Here is a 6,392-nt window from a genome sequence, read left to right as displayed (position 1 = left end):
CCTCGGTCACGGAGACATGGAGATGCCACGGACACGGGGACACCGGGGCCGCTGCAGACACGGGGACACCACGGCCATGGGGCTGCCGCAGACATGGGGACACCTCAGACACGAGGACACCGGGGACACAGGGACAGCGCGGACGTCCCAGGAGGCGGCACCGGGAGGAGGTGCGGACTGAGGCCTCTCCCCGGCCTCGAGCCGCGTTTCGGGACGAGGCGCTCGCTCGTGGTGCTGTTCGGTCCTTTAAAATATGCAAAATGAGGAGCTGGTGCAGACCTCATTAACACCCGCCTCCAACATCATTAAGATGTTTCCAAGAAAATTAATTGAGAGACTCATTAAAAATAAATTAAGAAAAATGTGTTGCAGAGCGCCTGCTCTGAGCTCGTAAATCACGGCTCAAAGCTCCAGGCCGCTGCACAGGCAATTAACGCCAGCCGATTTGTTTTATCCTGACTGCGAAAATTAGAAAGCAGACGTGGAGATTAGATTAGGGACGTCTGTCAAGCGGAACTTGGAGTGAATATTTTAGGACACAAAATGGAAATCGGGAAAACAAAGGAAGCCGAGACTTCCCTGCGCGAAGCATGCAGGTGGCGCGGAGGTTGGCTGGTGCCGTGCCGCTGCGCTGGCATCGCCCGTCAGCCACGGCCGCGCCGGCTCCCTGGTGCCATCCGGCACCGCGCGTGCGCCAGCTCTGCGCTCTGTGACCAGGATTGCAAAGGCAGCTCTGCGCTCTGCACCCGGGTTGCAAAGGTGACACTGCGCTCTGCACCCGGGTTGCAAAGGCTGGACACACGGAGAGTGGTCGGAGCAGCCAGATGCCACCTGCGATGGCCGCAGGCAGCGTTGGCCGCAGTGCGCACGAGCACACGGCTTGCAAAGCTCTGCACGGCCCTTTCTCAAAACACCGGTGCCAGGAGCAGCCTGGAAGGCGGCCCCGGAGCAAGCGCTGCTCCCTTCGCGCCCCACGGCCCGGCTGCCTGCAGCGGTGTCTGAGCGGACCAGGCGTTTCGCTCCGCAAGCGTCAACGGATGCTGGGCTCCCGCGTGGCAGGGCACCGTGTCCAGCAGCCATCCTGCGTGGTCATGCTGCTGCACGCTGGAAAATCCCCTCGACAGGGAAGATTTTTGCATTATTATTTTCTTTGTTTTCTTGTCTCATTTTGTCTAGACATGTCCAGCGCCCCGTCCTGAGGTCCAACTCCACAAAACCCTGAGGGTTTGGGGTGGTGTTTTGAAGGCAGAACTACCCAAGTATGACAAGTATTTAACGGCTTAGGCGTCTCCTCCTGTATTTCGAGCTGCCGTTCCCTGACAGCGCTGTACCCACCACCAAACGGAGGGACCACTGTGTTTGGGCAAAGGCTGCATGTCACCTCGGCCAAGGGTCGGCATGTCCTGCGTGCACGTGGCGTGCGCACGTACACACACACACACACGCACACACACACACACACGCATGCACACACACACGCGTGCACACACACGTGCACACGTGCGCACACCCCCCCCCCCGCAGCGCGCACACACACACACACACACACACACACACACGCGCGCGCGTGCGCTCACTCTGCCTGCAGTCTCCTAGACCAGGTTGTCTCTGTACCATTTCCCAGTATACTGCAATGGAGCAAATGGAAAGAAGAAAAAAAAAAAAAAAAAAAAAAACCAACCCCAAAAAACCACACCCCGTTTAGAGCAAAACCCAGTGGTATTGCTTTAATAAGAGCAAGCCTGGGAGCATGAAAAGCAGCACAGGGGATGGTGAACTCCTCCAGCAGCTGAGGGGCAGCTATGTCATAGCAGGCAGTAGTATTTTTACCTACAAAATGGAAGAAAACAAAGAAATGAGTCATCAGTGATGGATTCGTGCACACAAGGACGTGGGCACGGCACAGGGGATGCTCTGCAGTTGCAGAGCAGCTGGACGCTGCAGTGAGCAAGGTGCGGGCAGGCATCGCCCGGTCACTGCAAAAGGCAAATCCTGCTGCCGGGGGTGAAGCACAGACGCTGCTGCGGCAGCGCTGGGGCCTGTCCGGGACCCACGGCTTGTGGGGCGACCGGCCTTGCAGCTGCTCGCAGGCACCCGTGACGCCATGGCGTGGGAGTGCGTGGCGATGCCAGGGCTCATGGGGACGTCGGGGCTTGCAGGGACATCGGGGCTCATGGGGATGCGGGAGCTTGCGCGGGTGCAAGGACCTGTGGGGATGCTGGGGGTTGCGGGGGACGCTGGGGTTTGCGGGGATATCAGGGTTCATGGGGATGTTGGGGCTTGCGGGGATGTCGGGGCTCACAGGGATGTCGGGGCTCACGGGGGTGTTGGGGTTCATGGGGGTGTTGGGGTTCACGGGGATGTCGGGGCTCACAGGGATGTCGGGGCTCACTGGGGTGTTGGGGTTCATGGGGGTGTTGGGGTTCACGGGGATATTGGGGTTCACAGGGATGTTGGGGTTCACGGGGGTGTTGGGGTTCACGGGGATGTCGGGGCTCACAGGGATGTTGGGGTTCACAGGGATATTGGGGTTCACAGGGATGTCGGGGCTCACGGGGATGTCGGGGTTCACAGGGATGCTGGGGTTCACGGGGATGTCGGGGTTCACAGGGATGCTGGGGCTCACGGGGATATTGGGGTTCACAGGGATGTCAGGGCACACAGGGATGTTGGGGTTCACGGGGATGTTGGGGCTCACAGGGATGTTGGGGTTCATGGGGATGTCGGAGCCCATGGGGATGTCGGGGTTCATGGGGATGTCGGGGCTCACAGGGATGTCGGAGCCCATGGGGATGTTGGGGCGCACAGGGACGTCGGGGCTCATGGGGTGTCGGGGCTCGCGGGGATGCCGAGAGGGGCTGCGGCAGGGCCTCGGCGCGGCTCCCCGGCACCTGCCTGCAGGGAGGACGAGCGCGAGGGCTCACGAGGCCGCAGCACGCGGGGACGTGGGGCGCGTGACACGACAGCGTCACGCCCGGGCTCAGCGCCTGCTGAGACGCTGCTGTTTTCCAGCGAAAACTTTCCATGCTGAGCCTTTGCCCGAAGATTCATTCACTTCACATGTTTGATTAACATCCTTTCAACTATTTCTGAATTATGGAATGAGTGGAAAAATACTTGCATGTGACAAAATTACCAGTGTTTAAAAAAAAACACCCTCTAACCACAGGAAAATAACTACATATTTTTAAGCTTAGCCAGGCTTCATCCTCGTGTGGCCTAGCACCTTCCCCGGGAACGAACCCGAGCACACACAGTGACACCCTGGGCATGCTCAGGTGGCACACGCCAAGCCTGGGGGAAAAACAGGAGAAAGAAGGAAAAAAAAAAAAAAAAAAAGGGAAAAAGAGAAGTGAAAACGAAGGGAATTCCAGACGGGCAGTGCCGACCAGGGGTGCTGCCCCACGGCCGCCAGCTCCTCAGCTCTGCCGTGCAGCACCCAGCGGGCTGGCGGCCCTGGGGACCCGAGGTGCAGCCGTGCTCCCCCCCCCAGCGAGCCGGCCCCCCGTGCTGCAGCCCACGGGGACACGCGGCTCTGCCGGGGCAGGGCGATGCCTGCAGCCCCGTGACGTGACGCCCCTTTGCCGGCAGCTGGGTTAATCCCGAGAGAGGCAACGGCTCGCCCGCTTCCAGGGCTTGTGCTTGCCCGCAGGCAGAGCAGCGGCAGGCTGCAGCCCACCCTTGGTCTTCACGCGCGCATCGCGAGGGCGCGCGTCCACCTCGGGGGACAGAGCCACTACGGGGCATTACAGCTAGGAGGGAGCAGCACAAACACCTCCGTGGCCAGCCGCCGACTTGGGCTCCGCGCCGCCGGGACTGCCTGCGCAAATGCCACGCACCGTGCGCCTCTGTTTATTTGGGGAGGGTTAATCCAGCGCTGCTTGGAGAGCCTTGCAGCGGAGGGCTGCACCACCTGAGCACTGCTTATTGCTTTTACAGCGTGAGTGAAGGATTTAACGAAGGGAACACGCTGCAGCCCTGCGGAGCGACCCGCCTGGAGCACTGGTCTCCCCGCTGCCGTGTGCCAGCGCCCGGCTGAACAAGTCTTAGTATCCCACGCAGGAATTTCGAACGAGGCAGCCGAGCAATCGCTGCTCACACGTGCTCTGCGAGGAGCCGCTGCCTTTCGCCACCCCCTTAGGCCGCTCAGACCGAGCACAAGGGCATCTTCGGCGGCGGGGAGGCACGCCGGCTCTTCGGCGAGGCTGAGGCAAAACAGCACGCGAGCGTGCGCTTGAGCAAACCTCAGCTCAGGACTAGGGTTGTTTCGGGCACTAAGACCACAGCTGGCTGCGGCACGGCCCTTGGCGAACCCGGGCGGCAGGAACCCCGGCCTGGAGCACATCACGGCGTCCTCGGTGCTGCAGCATGGGGCGGCCGGAGCCGGCTGCGTGCCGAGCCGGGCAGCGTCTGCTCCGCAGGGCCAAACGCAGCCACTGCTGAGCCCCCGGTGTGCGCGGCCCTGATGCTGGAGAAACCCAGTGACCGGGAGGCAGAGGATGGGCTGGAAGGAGAGGATGAAGCAAATGCAGCTTAACGACGCTGAAAGCCCGGGACTGAGGTGGCTGAGGCGCATCCCTTACACACCGTCCCTTTTGGACACGCCGGTGCGACGCGGCGGGTCACGGAGACCCCCACGAGCAGCAGCCAGCACAAGCATTGCGGCTCTTTCCGCAGGGAGCTCCCGGAAGGCCCGTTCGCGGTGCGGCAGTGCCGTGCGCGGCAGGCCCGGCAGCTGGCCAGGCGCTGGCGGCAGGTCGGGAGACACAGATGCGGGGTGCTCCCACGGACCCAACCCAGCAGAGCAGGAGCACGCCGGCTCTGCCGCTGCCACCGCGGCTCCGGGACGGCCACACAGCCGGGTCTCCAGAGACCCCGTGACGGCAGCGTCTGCAGCACGGGAGCCACGCGGCCCTGCAGATGGAGAGGAGCTGCCCACCCCTCCGTGCCCGCTGCCACCCAAGGCAGGGCCTGGATCATCTGCCGGGCTGGCATTGCCCAGTGGGCCCAGACAGGCCTGTTTCAGCGAGCACCTTGGCGGCATGACGCTGCCCAGAGCCCGGGGCTCCAGGACCTGCACCAGGCAGAGCCCTGTGATTATTTCAGCCCCCCGCAAGGTGCTACTGCTGCCGCCGCCGCCCTGATCCAGCCCCCTGCACTGCCATGCCAGCCCACGTGTCCAGCACGCTCTGCTGGCTGGAGATGTCCCAGCCGGCGGGAGACATCAGCACAGCACCTGGGCCCTTTAAAACGGATGATAGGACCTCTCCCGTGATCAGCGGGCCTGCTGCTGCCACGGTGACAGCAGCGCACGGGATCCGCAGGCTGGAGCAGGCCCGTATCTGCCCTCTCTGATGGTGATTTATGCTAACCATCGCTGAGAAAAGACCAGAATATGCAGTGGGACACTACGCGTGACTTCTCCACCCAGGAAAGCTCTCCTCAACCACTGCAGCCTGGAATGCAGAAAAGAGACCGGGCAGCTCCCCCAAGACTTTGCCATCATAACTCTGGATATTCAGTTTATCCATACAAAGGTCCAACCAGCCTGCCAGGTTGTTACCTTGGGGACATTCCAAACCAGTGAATGTCACAGACTAATTAAATGTAAAATTATTCCATTCAAAAAAAAGAGAAGAAGAAAATGCTTTTTTTCATGCAACACTGAATTAGAGATGCACTGGTCTGCCCGGCCAAACCAGTACTACTTCAGGCATTGTCACAGTACTCTTTCTTAATTCCTTCCTTTTCAAGGTAACAACCTTGTTTTTCAGTTTTGCACATTAAATATTTCCAGGCTCCTGACTTATTCTCAATGACTTTATTTGAGTTCCTGCCCATTCCCCAGTGTCCTTTCGGAGGCAGGGTGACCAGTGCGGATCACAGGGCCCAGGAAAGAGACCTGCTGCCACCTGTGCTGCGGTGCTGTCCCTGTTCTGCTCTCTGACACCCGGCTCCTCTGCTGCAGGTGTGCAGCGAGCCGAGGTTGCCCTCTGCTCGAGCACGTTGACAGACTCCTGAAAGATGCATGGGCAGCGCCAAACAGCTCCATCTCTTCTATCACTATCAGAGAGGCTTCTTTACTGCTTAAGGACAGAACAGGAAATGTTAATGCACGTGTCCAAGGATACGGTCAAATGTCTCCTGCAGGCCTTCTGCTGCCGGTGACTGGGCAGGGCTTGGTGCTGCTGCTGCAGCTGGCAAGCAAAGCTCTGGTTGTAGGAAATGCTCCCCGGTCAGAAACTCTTCTGGAGCTCCTGCCCTGCCTCTCCTGCAACAGCAGAGGCTTCTGGGCATCATCCTGGCAGACCTGGGCTCTCCTTAGCCGTCACGCTCAGAGAACCAGAGCCTGGCCTTCTGGTGGAAACGTGCTGGCTGGTTTCCTGTGCTTG

The sequence above is a fragment of the Dromaius novaehollandiae genome, chromosome 13, assembly GCF_036370855.1.
Source record: "Dromaius novaehollandiae isolate bDroNov1 chromosome 13, bDroNov1.hap1, whole genome shotgun sequence".
In the NCBI taxonomy this organism is placed as follows: domain Eukaryota; kingdom Metazoa; phylum Chordata; class Aves; order Casuariiformes; family Dromaiidae; genus Dromaius; species Dromaius novaehollandiae.
Note: the sequence above shows the minus strand (reverse complement) of the source record.